General features: G+C 43.0%; 1 protein-coding gene across 1 annotated transcript in view; it reads left to right on the top strand.

The window, feature by feature from the left end:
* The first annotated feature begins 8,432 nt into the window (after positions 1 to 8,432).
* LOC143926917 (odorant receptor 131-2-like) overlaps positions 8,433 to 21,476 on the top strand; it is a 28,575-nt gene continuing 15,531 nt past the window's right edge. The window contains exon 1 of the mRNA XM_077450951.1: positions 8,433 to 8,703. The gene's annotated coding sequence lies outside the window, so the exon portion shown is untranslated. The remainder of the gene's footprint in view (positions 8,704 to 21,476) is intronic.

The raw sequence follows: 21,476 nt of genomic DNA, 5'->3' as shown, positions 1-21,476 counted from the left end.
TTATACATTGGGGTGTTTGCTTTCCAAAATGTGGTCATTTGGTGGGCAATTCCATTGTCCTGGAACTCCAGGGCCTTTAAAGGTGTAATAGGTGGTTGAGAAATGAGATGTGTCATTTTTGCTCGTAGAACGCCTGAAGGTACTACTTCAATGTTGGTCCCTTGTATGTGGCCAGGCTGTGTAAAAGTCTCACACATGTGGTATCGTCATACTCGGGAAGATTAGCAGAATGTATTTTGGGGTATAATTTGTTGTATGCATATGCTCTGTGTGAGAAATAACCTGATAATTTGACAATTTTGTAAAAAAAAAAAAAAAAAAAAATACGAATTTTTCTAATTAAATTTATGGCCTTTTTTTATTTATAGCACAAAAAATAAAAAACCCACTAGTGATTAAATACCACTAAAAGAAATCTCTATTTGTGTGAAATAAAGGACGCAAGTTTCATATGGGTACAGTGTTGCATGACTGAGTAATTGTCATTCAAACTGTGAGATAGCTGAAAGCTGAAAATTGGTCTGGGCAGGAAGGGAGTGCAAGTGCACTGTACTGAGGCGGTTAAAGTAACCGGGACCTTAAACACAATTTTCATCAGATCATAGTGGTGATAACCTCACAAAAGGTATAAAAAAAAAATGCAGTAGGTTCTTTAAAATCACAAGTCACTTTTATTATCATTCATTATCCTTGGGAGAGCATTGCCTCTCTCTTATTTCCTCGTTTTATTCATCACCAGTGATTTGGAGACAACTGTCTGTTTCTGGGAACTGTCCAACCACAAATTTTCTCTATATATTCACATGTCACTTTTAATCAGTATAAAATGCAAACTCACATGTAAACAAACTTCAAAAGTGTCCAAGAACAAAATCCCAAGATGGCCGCGGAGTCCAGCGTACCATGGTCCAGGCTGGCGCGTTTTGTCAAAAATTACCATCATCCGAGGCAAAGAAATAATATCATTGTTCGCTCTATACCGTAGCGGTGTCGTTATCCAGGCCTCGTGATAGCACAGACCCGGCTCCCTATTCCTAAGCTGGTGCAGGGATTCCCATCTTTTTTACATGGACTTTTGCATTAATATATGATTACTTTATTAAGTGCCACATATTATTTGAGTGCGGATATTCTGCTTTTATATTGGGAATCATATTTGACAAAATATGAAAATGAATTAATAAGTGCTGTTGCTATTGCTCTCACCTGGAAAAATGGATTTATTAAGTCATAGGAAGGAAAAACAGGTGTATTCTTAACACAAACGTAACAGTTCTTTCAGCTTCACTACGACTTCTCCTTGTAGCTCTTCAGCCCAATGAGCTCCCGGTCTCTCACTAGACCCGCTGATTCACTGACTCTGAATCCTTTGAGCTCCTCCAATCTTCGCGGTAGTATCTTCCTCAAGCGTACCTGTCACAGTCCACCTGAGTACCCGAGTACCTGTCACAGTCCATCTGAGTACCCAGTACCTGTCACAGTCCATCTGAGTATCTGAGTACCCAGTACCTGTCACAGTCCATCTGAGTATCTGAGTACCCGAGTACCTGTCACAGTCCATCTGAGTACCCCAGTACCTGTCACAGTCCATCTGAGTATCCGAGTACCCGAGGACCTGTCAAAGTTCATTTGAGTACCTGAGTACCCAAGTACCTGTCACAGTCCATATGAGTACCTGAGTACCTGTAACAGTCCATATGAGTACTTGAGTACCTGTCACAGTTCATATGAGTACCGAGAACCTGAGTACTTGTCACTGCCCTTCAGAGTACCGAATACCAGTCACCAGCCCATCAGAGTACCCGAGTACCTATCCGTAGCCCATCAGAGTACCCAAGTACCTGTCACCAGCCCATCAGAGTACCCGTGTACCTGTCACCAGCCCATCAGAGTACCCGTGTACCTGTCACCAGGCCATCGGAGTACCCGAGTACCTGTCACCAGCCCATCAGAGTACCCGAGTACCTGTCACCAACCCATCAGCGTAAACGAGTTCTTGTCACCAGCCCATCAGAGTAACTGAGTACCTGTCACCAGCCCATCAGAGTACCTGAGTACCTGTCACCAGGCCATCAGAGTACCCTAGTACCTGCCACCAGCCCATCAGAGTACCCGAGTACCTGTCACCAACCCATCAGCGTAAACGAGTTCTTCTCACCAGCCCATCAGAGTAACCGAGTACCTGTCACCAGCCCATCAGAGTACCCAAGTACCTGTCTGCAGCTCATCAAGTTACCCGAGTACCTGTCTCCAGCCCATCAGAGTAACCAAGTACCTATCTGCAGCCCATTACAGCACCAAGTACCTATTTTCAGCCCATGCCTCATTGAATATACGTTGGGGTGTTTGCTTTCCAAAATGTGGTCATTTTGGGGGTAATTCTATTGTCCTGGTGCTCAAGGACCTTCAAAAGTGTAATAGGTAGGAATGAAATGAGATGTGTAATTTATGCTCCTCCTGGCCACCTACAGAGGCTCCTGTTGGGCCTCTGTAGGTGGCCAGGCTGTGTAAAAGTCTCACACATGTGGTATCGCCATACTCGGGAAGAGGAGCAAAATGTATTTTGGGGTGTAATTTTTGCTATATACATGCTATGTGTTAAAAATTGACAACTTTGTGTAAAAAAACAAAATGAACTGTTCAAAAGACTCATTATGCCTCATAGATTATACATTGGGGTGTTTGCTTTCCAAAATGTGGTCATTTGGTGGGCAATTCCATTGTCCTGGAACTCCGGGGCCTTTAAAGGTGTAATAGGTGGTTGAGAAATGAGATGTGTCATTTTTGCTCGTAGAACGCCTGAAGGTGCTACTTCAATGTTGGTCCCTTGTATGTGGCCAGGCTGTGTAAAAGTCTCACACATGTGGTATCGTCATACTCGGGAAGATTAGCAGAATGTATTTTGGGGTATAATTTGTTGTATGCATATGCTCTGTGTGAGAAATAACCTGATAATTTGACAATTTTGTAAAAAAAAAAAAAAAAAATACGAATTTTTCTAATTAAATTTATGGCCTTTTTTTATTTATAGCACAAAAAATAAAAAACCCACTAGTGATTAAATACCACTAAAAGAAATCTCTATTTGTGTGAAATAAAGGACGCAAGTTTCATATGGGTACAGTGTTGCATGACTGAGTAATTGTCATTCAAACTGTGAGATAGCTGAAAGCTGAAAATTGGTCTGGGCAGGAAGGGAGTGCAAGTGCACTGTACTGAGGCGGTTAAAGTAACCGGGACCTTAAACACAATTTTCATCAGATCATAGTGGTGATAACCTCACAAAAGGTATAAAAAAAAAGTGCAGTAGGTTCTTTAAAATCACAAGTCACTTTTATTATCATTCATTATCCTTGGGAGAGCATTGCCTCTCTCTTATTTCCTCGATTTATTAATCACCAGTGATTTGGAGACAACTGTCTGTTTCTGGGAACTGTCCAACCACAAATTTTCTCTATATATTCACATGTCACTTTTAATCAGTATAAAATGCAAACTCACATGTAAACAAACTTCAAAAGTGTCCAAGAACAAAATCCCAAGATGGCCGCGGAGTCCAGCGTACCATGGTCCAGGCTGGCGCGTTTTGTCAAAAATTACCATCATCCGAGGCAAAGAAATAATATCATTGTTCGCTCTATACCGTAGCGGTGTCGTTATCCAGGCCTCGTGATAGCACAGACCCGGCTCCCTATTCCTAAGCTGGTGCAGGGATTCCCATCTTTTTTACATGGACTTTTGCATTAATATATGATTACTTTATTAAGTGCCACATATTATTTGAGTGCGGATATTCTGCTTTTATATTGGGAATCATATTTGACAAAATATGAAAATGAATTAATAAGTGCTGTTGCTATTGCTCTCACCTGGAAAAATTGATTTATTAAGTCATAGGAAGGAAAAACAGGTGTATTCTTAACACAAACGTAACAGTTCTTTCAGCTTCACTACGACTTCTCCTTGTAGCTTTTCAGCCCAATGAGCTCCCGGTCTCTCACTAGACCCGCTGATTCACTGACTCTGAATCCTTTGAGCTCCTCCAATCTTCGCGGTAGTATCTTCCTCAAGAGTCACCCTCGCTTCTCTGCTGAGTCCCTACCTTGGCACTCCCGATACTTCTCAAGCTTCACCCCTGCTGGCTTGCTCGGTCCCTGGCTTGACACACAAGGCTATGCTGCAAGCGTCACCTCCGCTGGTTTGGTCCCTGACTTGATCACCGTCAGAAGTTTCCAGATTCTCCAACGTGCTCATTAGATGAGAATAATGCTCCGGTACTTGCTTCAGTTACTCACTGTGGTAATAAGGTGTGTAATAAGGTGTGTAACTGTGTGTAATAAGGTGCTTGGTCCCTTAGTGAGGACAGCTTCCCCTCTACCTCCGACCATGAAAGGTTCTCCGGCCAGCAGAACTGTCACTTTTTGTTTGATTTCAAGCCGCAATACCAACCCTGCGCTGCTTTCTCTTGCTTCTGGATAGGCCCTCAGACAGCCTAGCAGGCCCAATCTCTGGCCTAGCAGCCCGGGCAACACAACACATATCCACCCAGACAGCCGTCCAAGTGGCCCCAAACCTAGATCACCTGACTCCACCCAAATATATAGGTGCTCCCAACAGGCCAAGGGATTCAAGAAAACCCCTACCCACAGGCTGAAATATATACCTATAACCTGACCTTGAGTTGCCCTTCTCAAATCTAGTGCCACCAAGTACCCGGCCACCTAGTGGTAGAACAGAAAAGTGCAACAAGGCCAAGCTTATGGAGAAATCAATAGATCTCTAACAATTGACCAGGATAACTACTCCTGGCAAGTAAATTTGTGAGGAGCTCCCTGTCTAAACTCCCGGGTGCTACAGCCTTATAGCTGCAAAAGGTGTACCAACTCAATATTGAACCCTATGGTCTAAGCCCCTGTACACACGGTCGGAGATTTCGACAACCAAATCCGTTGGATTTTGTCCGTCGGATTTTGCCCATCGGATTTTGCCCATCGGATCTTGTCTGAAACTGTTGCATACACACGGTCGGACTAAGTTGTCGAAAAATCCGATCATTCAGAACGTGATGACGTAATTTCGTTACGATGGGACTACGTTCAGGCTAGTAGCCAATAGCTTTGATGTAGGAATTTGATCTGAGCATGCGTGGTACTTGGTCCGATCAAAATTCTCTACACATGATCGGAGTATGTCCGATCGAACCAGTTGGTCGGAAAATATTTCCAACAAGTTGGAAAATTGGGTCCGACGGATATTCCAACGGAATCAGTCCGATGCATACCACACACAGTCGGATTATCCGACAACACAGTCCGATAGGACACATTCTCTGACCGTGTGTACAAGGGCTAAGACTGGCAAGGCCGCTGTTAGAAATCATGGGGCCCTGTACAGCCCTGCTGATGAGGAATCCCCCAACCCCACCTACAAAGGGGTGCAGTGGAACAGTGGCTCTGACTTTATCCACCAACTACCATAAAATGAATGAAAAAGTACCACCTATGCTCCCACCTTCTGGGCCTCTCTGTTGACCTGATAGGGGGCAGGGGGGTCTAATTTAGGTCCTGGTTAGCAGGTAGAAGTGGGGGTGTGGTCTAGTAAAAATCCATTCATTCTTTTAGGCAGAAATGAACAATACAGCTGCCCTGGACCCTCCCTGTTTAGCTAATGGGGCCTGGACTGTAAAGGCCAGTGCCCCAATACTTTTGGCAATATAGTGTATGTGAGTGTGTAAGCAGAATGCCAGAAAAGTCCTATCTAAACATTAGCTACATAAGGTATATTTAAAAGAAGAGATCAAATCTTAACAACCCACTGAATTAGAATCAAATCAGGAAGGCCCATGTACCACATAGTTGATGGGAGATTAGTAGACAGTACAAATACAATCCACTTTAATACAGTAGGAATCAGAAGGCCTTGCTTACAATCTAAGAGGGAAGGTCAAGAGATACAACCAGTAATAATGGTGGACGATGTGCCGATGGAGAAAATAAATGTACAGTTGTTAGGTGGGAGCCAGATAGGCTTCTCTGAATAGATGAGTTAAGTAGGAGAAAATTGGACAGATTGGGGTAGAGCATTCCACAGAATGGGAGAGGCTCTGGAGAAGTCCTGAAGGCGAGAATGGGATGAGGTGACAAGGGAGTTTGAGAGCAGGAGTTCTTGGAAGGAGTGAAGAGAACAATTAGGTTGGTATTTTGAGACTAGGTTAGTGATGTAGCTGGGGCCAGGTTGTGGATGGCTTTGTAAGATATAGTTAGTATCTTGAATTTAATTGGGTGGTTGAGTGGCAGCCAATGGAGGGATTGGCAGAGGGGTATAGCAGACGCTGAGCGGTTTGTGAGGTGTGTGAGCCTGGCAGCAGCATTCATTATGGGCTGAAGTGGGGATAGCCTATTTCGAGGCAAGCCAATGAAGAGGGAGTTGCAGTAGTCAAGGCAGGAGATGACCAGGGAGTGGATTAGAAGCTTTGTGGTGACATTGGTTAGGAAGGAAAAAGTAGTATTTTAATTATACTACACGTTGGAGGCCCCCTACTCTCTTTCTTCATTATGTAATCCGTTCATATGGGAGTTTGTGCGCTGGCGATTTGAAGATTACTGATTGGAGGAGGTGCGAGACTGCAGTCCATTGCCTATAGAGCGTCAGTCCCTTGGGACCTTGTATAGAGGTTTGAGGCTGCGGGAAACAAGGGGTGCACTCTGAGCACTGAAGGGTGGATTATCCGTGGATTTTCACTTGTTGTTCACATTGCATGGTCATCATTTGAACTTTGGAAGTTATTTGCACCATATGAAGATTGGATTCATTCATATATTATTTTTTGCACTTTGCACTGGTGAACTTTGGAACTGATTTGCACTTTATCAAGATTGGATTTATTCATATATTTAATTATTTTTTTGCACTTTGATTGGATTAACATATCATAAGATATTTTAAGGTTTTTTTTTTTATATATATTTATTTACGGAATTTATCTTACTTTTGTGCATGTTGTTTGCACCACCATATATTTGCACATTTTTTGGAACGCTATTGCATTGTATGCATTATTTATATTTATTTATGTATTTGTTTATTTAATAGCTTTATTCACTATACCATATTATTTATTTTACCCTTATACTTTGGGATATTAATTGGTTTGAGATTAATAAGAATTATAGGATTCACTTATATTTAGGTAGAGCCACATAACCCCCCCTCTTTTTTCTGATTATTTAAGAGTGTAGAGAACACTTTTTTACATGTGAGCGGCTTTCTAGAACTATAAGATTAGTAATTAACTGGCGAGGTTTGTGCGCACCAGTACTGTTAGTTTTACATTGGTTAGGAAGGGGCGTATCTTGGAGATGTTGCGGAGGTTGAGGCAGCACATTTTGGATAGCGATAGCATGTGGCTGAAAGGTTAGTTCGGAGTGCAGGATTACACCTAGGACCTTGGCGCAGGGGGACAATTGATAGTTGAGCCATTGATATTGACAGAGAAATCAGGGGAAGTGGCACCTGAGGGAAGAAATATCATGAGCTCGGTTTTGGATAGGTTGAGTTTGAGGAAGTGATGTGACATCCAGGCTGATATGTCTGCTAGTAAGTTGGTGATGCGTGAGGAGATGGAGAGAGCTGGGGGTTGGAGAGATAGATTTGTGTGTCATCAACGTAGAGATGATATTTAGGGCCGTGGGAGGCAATCAACTGACCAAGGGAGGTGGTGTCGATTAAGAAAAGGAGAAGTCCAAGAACAGAACCTTAGGGGACCCCAACGGAGAAAGGAAGAGGAGAGGAGGAAGTAAAGTTGTAAGTGACACTGAAGGAGCGGTGGGATATGTAGGATGAGAACCAGCGAAGAGTACATTCACGGAGACCAAAGGAGTCGAGTTTGTTGAGGAGGAGGGGGTGGTCCACTGTGCCAAAGGCAGCATAGAGATCCAGGAGAAGTAGTACGGAATAGTGTCCGCTGGTTTTAGCCGTTAGTAGGTAATTTGATAGTTTAAAGAGAGCAGTTTCCGTGGACTGTTGAGGGCGAAATACAGACTGATCTAAAGGAGATCCTACTATCAGATTGTATAGTGTATGTCCAACCTCAGAAAATCATTCCTAATGATTTGTAAGAAATAAAGGCTTGTAGGAGTTAAATACCAATTTAAAAGGAAAGATTAACAATTCACACTGACTGTATAATCTAGAAATGTTTTGATGATAAGTGAACACGTCTATGATAATACATGCTCCTTATTAAATGACCCTGGAGAAACTGAAGACATTAATGGGTCATCAGGGAGACGAGGTCTAAAGAGAGGAAGGAGAATGTACAGACCAGGACAAGGAGGAGAAGATAAAGTCTGGGAGGCAGGAAAGAATAAATACAGATAAATGTGAATATTTCTCTCACCGTTATCCTGCATGCTCGGATCCCTGTACAGTATTATATCAGATATGAAGAATGGACCCCCAAAGCAGATCATAAGGCCGGGACCAGACCTCATCAAATCCCTGTAATACTGAAACATTTAAAGTGGACCTGTCAGTGTGAATGAACAAAATTTAGTAACATTATCACTTTTCTGAAAAGCTTTTTATCCTCGGAAAGCCATTCTCCAGCTCCAATCCATGACTTTGCCTAGGCTCCGATGATGAAAGCATTTCCTCTCCCCCAGTGATCAGACTGTGCATTGTAACTTTGTAGCAAGTCACAAGGTAAGAGGCTGCAGCATGGGCTGATCCTTTTTTCAACATTTGTGAACACACAAATAACTGAACAGGCACCAGATTTACACGAATTGTGTAATATCTGAGCCAACATCTCTTGGGGTTGTCACCTCGTCCCTTTAAAAACTAAACACATATTAACCGCTTGCAGACCAGCGGCCATCATTATACTGCGACAGGTTGGCTCGCTCCCGCGAATCGCTGTAGGTGTACGTCGTCTCGTGAACTCAATTTTGTGCCCGCCGGAGACATGCGCGCAGTTCCATTGCACAGCAGGGGGTGCCAATCAGCGGGTCCGGTAGGGTCGATGTCTGCCGGCCACCCGCGATTGTTCCCCGCGGTGACAGAACGGGAGTCTGCCTGTGAAAACAAGGCAAATCTCCGTTCTGACAGGGGAGATCACACAGATTCTGTCTCTCTGCTATGCAGGAAGACAGATCTGTGTGTTTCCCCAGTCGCACCGTCCCCCATACAGTTATAAAACACAAACAGGGAACACATTTAACCCCTTGATCGCCCCTGATGTTAACCCCTTCCCTGTCAGTGTCATTAGTGCAATAACAGTGCATATTTTTAGCACTGATTACTGTAATAATGTCACTGTTTCCCAAAAAAAGTGTCAAAAATGGCAGTTAGGTGTCCAATCTGCCCACCACAATGTCGCAGTCCCGCTAAAAATCACTGATCGCCGCCATTACTAGTAAAAAATAAATTAAAAAATGCCATAAAGCTATCGATTTTGTAGATGCCATAGCTTTTGCGCAAACCAATCAATATATACTTATTGGGTTTTTTTTAAATCAAAAATATGTAGAAGAATACATACGGGCCTAAACTGATGAATATATTTGTTTTTTCACTTTTTTTTTTTTTGGAAATGCTTTATAGCAAAATGTAAACAATTTTTTTTTTTCCCAAAATTGTCAGTTTTTTTTTTTAAAACCGCAGAGGTGATCAAATACCACCAAAAGAAAGCTCTATTTGTGAGGAAAAAAAGGACATCAATTTTGTTTGGGTGCAACGGCGCACGACCGTGCAATTGTCAGTTAAAGTGACCACAATGCCGTGTCGCAAAAAATGGCCTGTCAGCAAGTGGGTAAATCCTTCTGGGGCTGAAGGGGTTAATTACACAGGTCCTGTGGCTGATCAGGGCGGTAACTAGCCCACGTTCACATTAAGCTGACCTGGCAAAAAATTGTGCTAAATTTTTTTATTTAATGAAAGTGTATTTTTTTCTAAAAAAATTGCATTTGAAAGATCGCTACACAAATACAGTGTAATTTAAAATATTGCAACAACCGACATTTTGTTCTCTAGGGTCTCCGCTAAAAAATATATATAGATCGTGTAGCGGCCATAACCCTCGATGGGTGGCCTTGACTTTTGGGCTTACCGGTTACCTCCGCTTGGCTGGTTTTTCCATGTCTAGGGGTTCCCAGAGTTAGTACCCAATGACTTTGGACGCTGACACCATAAAAGTCCTTTAGAAAAGGTTTTTATTTGCAGGGGTAACATCCAACAAACACAGTCTCCTATGGGAACAGAGGGCAAGGGTGAAGAAACTCAGGCACCTAGAACTGCTAATCATTAGAAAGTCTCTAATGGGCGCTTCAAAGCTGAACAAATCTCTAGCCAGAGATTATGGCAGTCAGCACTTTAATCCGCAACTTGCAAAGTCTCTGACCTTGAATAAGTTTGCAACCAAAAGTGAACAAGAACCTTTCCTCGGTACCTGGAAAAGTTCTCGGTCTCCTTGGCAGTACTGGAAAAGCGTGGATTCGTCAGTGTCCCTGACAACCCAGCAACCAGGCACTTCTCAGGATGCCAGCTTGTTGGCCCTTCTCCGAAGAGTCCTCCCCCGGTCACTTACACAGGCTGCGGTGCCCCTCCAAGCCGAGAGAACACCTGGACAGTTACTGCGCCTTGGACCAGCCGGTTCCCGAGACTCGGGAACAGATGGATTCTTACCCCAGACCATGCGGGTCTAATGGGGCTAGTCAAACTGACCATGTTGCGGCACACGCTCCCGTAACCGGGACCCCTTATGGGGCTACCCCGGTCCAAATTCAGGAACAGCCAGCTCTGGCCTAACGAACCCCGAACACGCGACTTCAGCCTCTTAAGTACCCTTCCCCAGACTCCTCAGCGGGGCCAAACGCACCCACTGATTGGCTCCGGGGAACGCTGATACTCAAAGCGTCCAACCAGGCCTGGTTCTGGTCCTGTCATGTGCACCTAACTGTACGCATGACCAGACAGAACCCTAACACAGCCCAGCCAAACTGAGGCCAAAGTTAAATCTTCACAATCAACCCTCAGAACCCCTTTACTGTTCTGAGGAAAAAACTAAATTTGTACATAGCGGACACCTTGTCAAAAGTGTCGCCACTACAATAATGTTTTTCTAGCAAAAAAATACTAATTTAAACTTGTAGACAACAAATGTCAGCAAAAGGCCCGGTCCTTAACTGGTTGTTTGGCAGCCATCTCATTTACTGCAGGCTGAAACCAATGGGCTTCCAGGTTTTATTGTCAAAGCTTAATTGAACAAGCTGAAGTTAGAAGCTGATTGGTTACTATACACAGCTTCTCCAGACTTAGTAAATCCCTTCCTAGTGATGCTAATGAGATGACTGCCAGCCAGCATTTTTACCTGAAGACCAGAACTTTGTACAAATCCCTTTTACACCTATTCATCAAAATAGAAGATTTAAGATCTTCTAGACTCTAGGGACACACAAAAGGAAATAGGGATGCTATGCACCCCAAAAAAATGTCACAGCGAAAGATTAAAAAAATCCCCAGAGGTTTTTCTAGCAGCAAAGAAAATGTGTCAAGAAATCGTGGATATAAAAGGATATATTTTATTGTACAAATTATTAAAATCACACAAAGATTTTTTTAAATATGAGCTCTGTTTACAAAAGCACACTGTACTTATATACAGGGTAACCATTACAATTCTGAACCTGCCCTAGAAGATGCCCCACCGTGTGTTGACCAGATGAGTCGTGGTCTTCTTCAGGGGGACTATATTGTCTATATTCAAAAACATGGGATTTAGATAATAAGACAGATACAAAGCCCCCTAAGCCCCCTCTCTATCTGGAGATGTCCACGGGTCCCTTGGTTGTCTGGGACTCTCCCTCCTGATTAGTGGAGACACAGTAGCGGGGCCATTGTTTCCCGCTGCTGTCAATCAAAGTCAGTTAGCCAATCAGTAGAGAGAGTGGGTGGGGCTGAACGGCAGCTCCGTGTCAGAATGGACACACGGAGCTACAGCTCGGCTCGGGTGCCCCAATAACAAGCTGCTTGCTGTATGATCAGGAGGGTGGGGCCAAGAGCGCCAGTGTGGGACCCAAGAAGAGGAGGATCCAGGCTGCCCTGTGCAATGTCACTGCACAGAGGAGGTAAGTATAACATGTTTTTTTTTTTTCTTCTTTTAACTAAACTTTACCATCACTTTAAGGTTACAATGAGGGTTAGTACAGAAGTTAGATTTAGGGTTACAAGGAGGGTTAATGATAAAGTTACGAAAGAAGTTAGTTTTAGATTTACAAAACGATTTAGTGTGTGAGTTAGTGTAAGGGTTACAGGAAGGTTTAGCGTTAGTGTTACAGGGAGGGTTAGTGTTAAGGTTACAAGATGGGTTAGTGTGACAGTTAGTGTTAGGGTTGCTGGGTGGGTTCATTTTAGAGTTACAAGGAGGGTTACTGTAATGCCCTGTACACACGGTTGGATTTTCCAACGGAAAAGGTCCGATCGGATTATATTGTTGGAAAATCCGATCGTGTGTAGGCTCTATCAGACTTTTTCTGTCAGAAATTCAGACGGAAAAAATTGGAGAGCAGGATCTCAAATTTTCCGACAAAAAAATCCGATTGGACTTTTTACGATCGTTTGAAGAGAATTCCGATCGGACAAAGTGCCACACATGCTCAGGTCAAATTACCAGACCAAATGTATTGGCTACTAGCCTCAACGTAGTCCCGTCATCACATTCCGAATGATTGGATTTTCCAATAACTTTGTCCGACCGTGTGTATGCAACACCAATTTAGGACAAAATCTGTTCGGAAATAATCCAACGGATTTTGTGGTCGGAATGTGTGTGTACAGGCATAAGAGTTAGAATTAGGGTTACAAGGAGGGTTAATGTTAGTTACAGGGGATTCATTTTAAGTAAGGGTTACAGAGAGGGTTAGTTTTAGGGTTACAAGGAGGGTTGGTGTTGGTGTTACAGGGAAGGTTAGTGTGAGCGTTAGTGTTAGGATTACAAAGAGGGTTCGTTTTAGGGTTACAAAGAGGGTTGGTGTTGGGGTTACAGGGAGGGTTAGTGTGAGCGTTAGTGTTAGGGTTGCTGAGGGGGTTAGATTTAAGGTTACAAGAAGGGTTACTAGGAGAGTTAGCATTAGTATGAAAATTAGTGTTAAGGTTACAAGGAGTTTTAGTGCTGGGGGATGGAGGGTTAGTGTGAGAGTAATAAGGAAGGCTAGGGTTACAAGAAGGGTTAGTGTGAGAGTGAGGGTTAGGTTTGCTGAGTGGGTTAGTTTTAAGGTTACAAGGAGGGTTACTGTGAGAGTTAGCATTAGTGTTACAAGGAGGGTAAGTGTTAGATTTAGAGGAAGGTTTAGTGTTAGAGTTACAAGGAGGGCTAATGTTACGGTTACAACCAGGGTTAGTGTGAGAGTTAGTGTTAGGGTTGCAGGGACAGTTTGTTTTAAGGCTACAAGGAGGGTTACAATGAGAGTTAGAATTAGGGTTAGAAGGAGGGTTAACTTTACAGGTGTGGGGGGTGGTTTAAGAGTTCAAGGGAGGGTTGGTGTGAGAGTAAGGATAACAGAGAGGGTTAGTGTGCAAATTACAAGGAAGGTTAGTGTAAGGGTTAGGGTTACAAAGAGGGTTAGTTTTAGGGTTACAAGGAGGGTTGGTGTTGGGGTTACAGGGAGAGGTACTGTTAAGAATAAATTAAGGGTTAGTGTTAGAGTTGGGCTACATTGCAGTGATTTCTGCTGGATACAGGTAATCGCTGGCTGTGCAAAGAGTCAAGAATAGGTGCGGCTGCCAATGACCTGTCATTATAGTGAAAGGTGGCGGCGGCCGCACACAGCCGCTAAAAGCCACAACAGGAACTGCCGCTACAGTTCACACCAGCCTTAATCACCAGTGTGAATGTAGCCTTACAGGGAGGGTTAGTGTTATGCTTACAAGACGGTTTAGTATCAGGGTTACAGGAAGGGTTTGATTTAGAGTTACATGCGTGTTTCCTAAATGCCACAAAACACACAAAAATATACATTTTGCCATGTGTCTCGGGTGCAGTTGCGGGTTGCATTCGTGGTGGCATTAATTGTTAATGGCACCCCGAGCGCAGCTAGCAGACATGTATTTTGCTGTATGTGTGTGTCCCTTGACATAACACACTACAAATGTGCCAAAACGACAGAGGAAAAATCTTCCAGCGCTCTGTGACCGAAAAGATCTTGGAGCTACTTTGGGGCTTTTGTTGCACATAGGGAAGCCCATTCAAGTGAAAAAACATGCAAAAAATGCGTGTGGGAAATTCGCGTTTCCGCTACGCTCAGGTGTGAATAGGGCCTAAACCCTTGTACACACGGTCGGATATTCCGACAACAAAATCCATCGGATTTTGTCCGACGGATTTTGTCCGAAACTTGTGTTGCATACACACGGTCGGACAAAGTTGTCGGAGAATACGATCGTACGTAACGTGACGACGTTATTTTGTTACGACGGGACTATGTTCAGGCTAGTAGCCAATAGCTTTGATCTACGAATTTGATCTGAGCATGCGTGGCACTTTGTCTGATCAGAACTCTCTACACACAATCGGACAAAGTCCAATCGGATCATGTTGTCGGAAAGTTTTATAGCCCAGCTCTAAGCCCTTGTACACACGGTCGGACATTCCGACAACAAAATCCGTCGGATTTTGTCCGACGAATTTTGTCCGAAGCCGGTGTTGCATACACACGGTCGGACAAAGTTGTCGGAAAATCCGATCGTACGTAACGTGATGACGTTATTTCGTTACGACGGGACTACATTCAGGCTAGTAGCCAATAGTTTTGGTCTAGGAATTTGATCTGAGCATGCGTGGCACTTTGTCCAATCGGAATTCTCTACGGATCATGTTGTCAGAAAGTTTTATAGCCCAGCTCTAAAACTTTGTCCGTCGGATATTCCAACAGAAAACAGTCCGATGGAGCCCACACACAGTCGGATTATCCAACAACACGGTCCGATTGGACATTTTCCGTTGGAATGTCCGACCGTGTGTACAAGGGCTAAGAGTTACAGGTTGTTACGTTGAGGGTTGGTGTTAGGGGTTACAAGCAGGGTTACTGTGAGGGTTTCAGAGAGAGTTATTGTGAGGGACATACAGTAGATCGAGAAAGCCTTTTAAACTTAGATCAGGGGTCTCCAAACTTTCTAAGTCAATTTATTGTCCTTTAGGGGGGCCGGATAGTGGCCAGTGGGAGTCATTTTCCTGGCATCAGTGGGAGTAGACATTCCATTTGGTATTAGGTGGAGGAACAGAGCCCGATCGTTGGTACCATTGGGAGGAATAGTGCCCCATTGTTGGTGTCAATGGGAGAAATGGTGTCCCATTGTTGGTGTCAGTTGGCAGAATAGTGTCTCGTATCTGTGGGAGGAATAGTACCCCAAAGGCCAGATAAAGGCAAGCAAAGGGCGGCATCTGTCCCTTGGGCTGCAGTTTGGAGACCACTGACTTCAGATCTCAGCAAGGACCTTCAGATTCTGAATGGAAGGAGTCTTTCTTGACATCCCCAACAGCCATGTTAGAAAAAATTAACTACCTAATTTGCCTATTATTTGGCTGGGTTAGCAAGAAAACCTTAAAACGGAACTCCAGGAAAACAACCACTTAAAGCCAAATCACGTACCTGTATGTCATTTTGCTGAAGTGGTTGTACCGGAGTGATGCCTGCAGCTGCACGCTTCACCCAGTACCGTTTTTTAGAGCTGAAGGTCGGCTGGCCGGAGACTCCAAAGAAAGCCGAAATCTGCTTTGATCATGTCTCGGATGCAGTAACCCCGAAGCAACGGCACAACATCACTTCCAGTTTACTCCGGAGCCAACGGAGATCAAAAGTATTCAAAAACGCTGATCTTGGCGTTTTGTATACTTTCAAATGCAGAGGAGGGGTTTGGGGTCTTGTAGACCCCGGATCCCTCCATAAAGAGGACCTGTCACTACCTATTACTGTCACAAGGGATGTTTACATTCCTTGTGACAGCAATAAAAGTGATCAGAATTTTTTTTTTAAGGGGCAGTGTAAAAAAATAAAAATAAATAAGGATTTTTTTTTTTGAAGCACCCCATCCCTCTGTGCTCGTGTGCATATGTAAGCCGCGCCCGCATACGTAAGCCGTGTCCGATTGGCCGAAAAGAGATGCATCCCAATTGGCCGTTGAGGAGGGAGGAAACGGAAGCTGCTGCGATGCCCATGAAGAGCAGGGGAAGGGACCGCCGCTGCCGAGCAGGGAAAGCCACCGGCGGAGCCCAGGAGAAGCGTTGCCCACCATGGGGTAAGTGCTCCAGACCCGACCGACTGACCAGGGGAAGTGGGGGTACTGTTTGCAACCCCCCAAAAAAAATGATCACAGGATTCTGGTATAGCTAAAAATAGGGTCCTGCACATTTTTGGTGTGAATGTGGTGTGACTTGATCCATGCAGAATAGTGGCTCAAATCGCCCTGCTGAAGATTTGCACGTGATTTGAACAGGAATGTGGTTCAATTCCTGTTTTAAAGTCACATGCGGTTCCCTGCACCGCATGGTGTGAACCGGGGGGCTAACAGTCTAAAGCAGTGGCAGCCTGTCCGTTAGGAGCGCCGCCCCCCCCCCCCTCGTATCTATGTGTCCAGCCCCCTCTTCTTCATACAGGACGCCAGACCATGGATTCTTATGGGGGGTGTATTTTTTTTGAAGCACGTGATTAAAGCCAGAGGCTCTAATAGGCTTCAAAAAAGGGTGGGCTCGGGGCGCAGAGCCCCGGAAGATTTGGCTGCTGAATTTTTTGCGATTTGCGTTTTTTTGCTAATTTTTTGCAATTCAGCACTACGTCACTTTATCTGACAATTGCGACGCTGCACCCAAACAAAATTAGCGTCCTTTTTTTCACACAAATAGAGCTTTCTTTTGTTGGTATTTGATCATCTCTGCGGTTTTTATTTTTTGCGCTATAAACAAAAAATGAGTGTAAATATTTTAAAAAAACACAATATTTTGTACTTTTTGCTTTAATAAATATGCCCATTTTTTTTTTTTTTTTTAAACGAATTTTTTCTCAGTTTAGGCCAATATGTGTTCTTCTACGTATTTTTGGTAAAAAAAAAATCGCAATATGCATATATTAATTGGTTTGCGCAAAAGTTATAGCGTCTACCAAATAGTGGATAGATTTATAGCATTTTTATTATTTATCTGCGATTTTTATTGGGACTGCGACATTATGGCAGACACATCGGATGCTTTTGACACATTTTGTGACCATTGGCATTTATACAGCGATCAGTGCTATAAACATCCACTGATTACTGTAAAAATTTCACTGACAGGGAAGGGGTTAACCACTAGGGGGCGATCAAGTGGTTTAAAGAATTCGGAAATTCGAAAATCCAAAAAGTCAGAAATTCATAAATCCGAAAATAAGAATGAAAATACGAAAATTCAAAAGAACAAAAACTCAAAAATAAAAACATAAATCTGACAGTTTGAAAACCTTAAAATTTGAAAATCTGAAATAATAACTAACTAATAATAACTTAACTATTACTAAACTATTAAATTATAGGTATTGGAATATCCTTTCAAATGGCTGTTAGTGAACGTAATGAATGCAAATTTATCCGAAGTTACGAATTATCTGAAATAACGAATGGACCATAACAAATTACTTTTTATTATTATTTATTATTAATTCATTTCGTTCCATTTGTTTAGATGCGGTATTCGTTATTTCGGGTTCGTAACTTCAGATAAATTCGTATTCGTTATGTTCACTAACAGCCAAATTTTCGGATTTCAGAATTTCGGAATTTCCAGATTTCAGAATTATCGAATGTCCGAATTATTGGATTTCCGAATTTCCAAATTTCCCAATTAAGAATTTTGAACTGAATTTTCGAATTTCTGAATCTTCGAATTTCCGAATTTTCGAATTTCAAAATTTTTGATTGACGAATTTCTGAATTTACAAATTTTAACATTTACGGAAAAAACGAATGAAACGAATACAAACACATTTTTCTGCAGTGCACATGTCTAGCCAATATGTATTCTTCTACATATTTTTGGTACAAAAATCCCAAAAAACTTAGATTGATTGGTTTGTGCAAAAGTTATAGCATCTACAAATGATGCAATATTTTTATTTTTTTTAACTAGTGATGGCGGCTAGTAAATATGTAGTTTAGAAAGGAAAGGCAATGCTATTAATGAGATCAAAGGCGCTGCACATCCCGAATATACACGGAATGGAAAGGTTTCCATCTTGGGTTTTATTGCTAGCAAAAATTCATTCGAAAAAGTTTTTCTTTCTTTCTTAGAATATATAATTTTTTTTTTTTTTAGTAAAAATACAAAAATACATTAATGTATTAAAACAAGAGCTCTGAACATGAAGCTAAAACATGTACATGATAACACAGCCGTGAGTACACATAGAAAAACATAGCATGGTATATAAAGGATAGTCATACTGTGAACCCCAACCCAACGTGTTTCGACCATATAAATAGAGGTCTTCTTCTGGGGAAATACAAAGGGAGGAACTCTAAAAAGAAATACTGTACATTGTGACAATGAGATAATTTAGAGAAACAATACTATCAAAGACATTATATATATTTATACTTGTACAAACAATCATTATAGTTGAGATATATTTACCACTAGCGGCTCAGCAAAAAAAGCCTCCTAATTACTGTGCCTAGAAGCTGCCAAAGGATCCAACTGGTGCGGCGAGCACTCGTGCTCCACTGCACATGGCAGAAGGGATGCACGTGCTGCAACCAACCCAAAGGCCTACGAGAGGCCGCGTAGATGCCCCCAATAGAGAAGGGGGGGAGAAAAAGAGGGGGGTCCCATGGAGGAAAAAGATGGCCGCGGCAGGATCAACCCTGACCCTCACGGCAAACCACTGCTGGAATATAAAATAATAAAAAAAAATTAAAAATTTTGCTTTATTAAGAGCTATTAATAGATAAACGTATATACTGTATGATCAAGTGAAAGAGATAAAATATCTGATTGTGATAAAAAAAAAAGTGAAAATGTGTGGAAAACACAAAGTGTGTAATCAAGAAAAAAATTAAAAAAGGGGGAAAAAGTGAAGAGCAGGAATATGTTAGATGAGAGTGAAAAGGGTGGCAAAAGGGAGAAGTGGACGCAAGCACATGAAAAACATACAAAGACCCCCCCAAAAAAAACACAAAATGGGGAAAGAAGAAGGAAAAGTGAACATTCCAAAGTGCAGTGTGGGGTTGCCTGTGATTACAACAAAACGTGAGGTGTGAGAAGATGTGCTAAAAAAAGATACATAAAAAGTGAATGAAGTGACTGGAAGAAAAAAACTAGCCCATGGTAATAAAAGTGGAGCAATGTGAAATTGGCCTTAACCCATTCCCGGCGTGTGTACTCGGCTTTAGGAGGTTATACTGGGATGATGCCCGCAGCTGCAGGCATCATCCCGGTACCGTTGTTTAGAGCGGGCGATCAGCTTTCCAGGGATAACAACCAATGCGGCTAAAAGTCGCTCGCTTGTTATCCCCGAGGAGTGGGAGGGCCCCGCCGCTCTTCCCGGGCCTCCCGGTGGCACGGGAGGGCCGATCTACGATCCAGCGCTTCCGGGGCTAGTGACAGACTGGAATGAACCCGAAACAGCTTTGTTCCAGTCTCCTTGATGTAAACACATAAGCAACGTCACTACGTCCCTTCCTGTTTACTCAGCTGCCAATGGCGCCAGATTAAAAAAAATATACAGTATTCAGATACACCGTTTTCAGTGATCTGAATACTTTGAAGTGCAAAGGAGGGATTGGAGGTCTTTTAGACCCTCAATCCCTCCGTAAAGAGTACCTGTCACCACCTATTACTGTCACAATGGATGTTTACATTCCTTGTGACAGCAATAAAAGTGATCACATTTTATTTTTTTTAAAAACACAATTTAATAATATAAAAATAAATAAAATAAATAATAAAAAAAAAAGTTTCAAACCACCCCCCGTGACCGCGAGCTCGCTCAGCAAAGAAACCGCATACGGAAGTCGCACCCGTATATGTAAGCGGTGTTCAAATCACACATGTGAGGTATCGCCATGATCGTCAGAGGGAGAGCAATAATTCTATCACTAGACCTCCTCTGTAACTCTAACTTGGTAACCGTAAAAAAAAAATTGAAAGCGTCGCCTATGATTTGCGTTGCCATATGAGATTTTTAGGTACCAAAGTTTGTCGCCATTCCACGAGTGCGTGCAATTATAAAGTGTGACGTGTTTGGTATCTATTTACTCGGCCTAACATCATCAAAAAAATTGGGATAACTCTACTGTTTTGTTTTAATTCATGAAAGTGTCCCTTTTCCCAAAAAAATTTGTTTAAAACACTGCCATTTTATTCTCTAGATTCTCTGGTAAAAAAAATATATATAATGTCTGGGGGTTCTAAGCAATTTTCTAGCAAAAAATAGGGATTTTAACTTGTAAACATCAAGGTCATAACACCGCCTTATCAGTAGGTCACTGGGTTTGGCTGATTCAAATTAGCTGAGAGGCGGGGTATTGTGTGCTTTGATACGTTATAGAATCTGTTCATTTTTTAAAAGCATATTATAGGACAAGAAAGGAGAAAGACTGTGGAAAACAGTGAACATGTACACTAATATACAATTGGGGGGAACAGAGAACAGGCACACACATGAAATATCACTTAATTCCATATTAAAAACAATTACTATTTTCTATAAAGATATATTATTAGGGATGGCCTTGCGGTTTGCCCGGCGGTCGGTTTGTGGCGAATTTTGCGTGTTCGCGATTCGCCAAACCGGCGGACTTCTGCCGCTGTTCGCACGGCGGACATATGCGTTTACATTGTGAAAGAACTTTGACCCATGATGACACATCCATCATGGGGTGCAGGCCAGCCAATTGAAACATTTCAGCACATGGACAATTGGACATAGCTATTAGGTCCACAAAAGTCCTTTTAAGGACTGGTATATGTGTACAGTATATAGCAGTGATGGCGAACCTATGACACGCGTGTCAGTGCTGACACGCGTAGCCATTTGGGGTGACACGCAAAGCGCTTCATCCTCGGCTCCTGCACGGCCGCCGAGGATGAAAGAATCTCTGCTGGAGGAACGGGGGGCGGGACGTGCGATTTTCCCCGCCCACACTCACTCACTCACTGTATCACCACCCCTTTCTGAGCGCAGGGGCTGCTGGTAAGGCGTGCGTGCCGTGCGCACACACGTCATCAGCACGGCGAGGGAGGACCCGCAGGAGAGGAGCGCGGGAACAGTGCGCGCCTCTCTCCAGTCAGGCCGGCACAGACTCCTGGGACTGCCGGTTACGACCGCACCACAGCAGGGAACAGCGGAGTGCCAAGGGGAACTGTGAGCGCCATCAGCAACTATTGGGGTGCCATGGACTGATTGCCCACAATAACTGAGATAAGTGAGGGGGAGTTTGTGTTAGCCAATTAG

The sequence above is a fragment of the Lithobates pipiens genome, unplaced genomic scaffold (genome assembly GCF_037356315.1).
Source record: "Lithobates pipiens isolate NorthernLeopardFrog02 unplaced genomic scaffold, aLitPip1_a1.2 Scaffold_23, whole genome shotgun sequence".
Lineage (NCBI taxonomy): Eukaryota > Metazoa > Chordata > Amphibia > Anura > Ranidae > Lithobates > Lithobates pipiens.
This window is presented reverse-complemented; position numbering and strand designations above follow the sequence as displayed.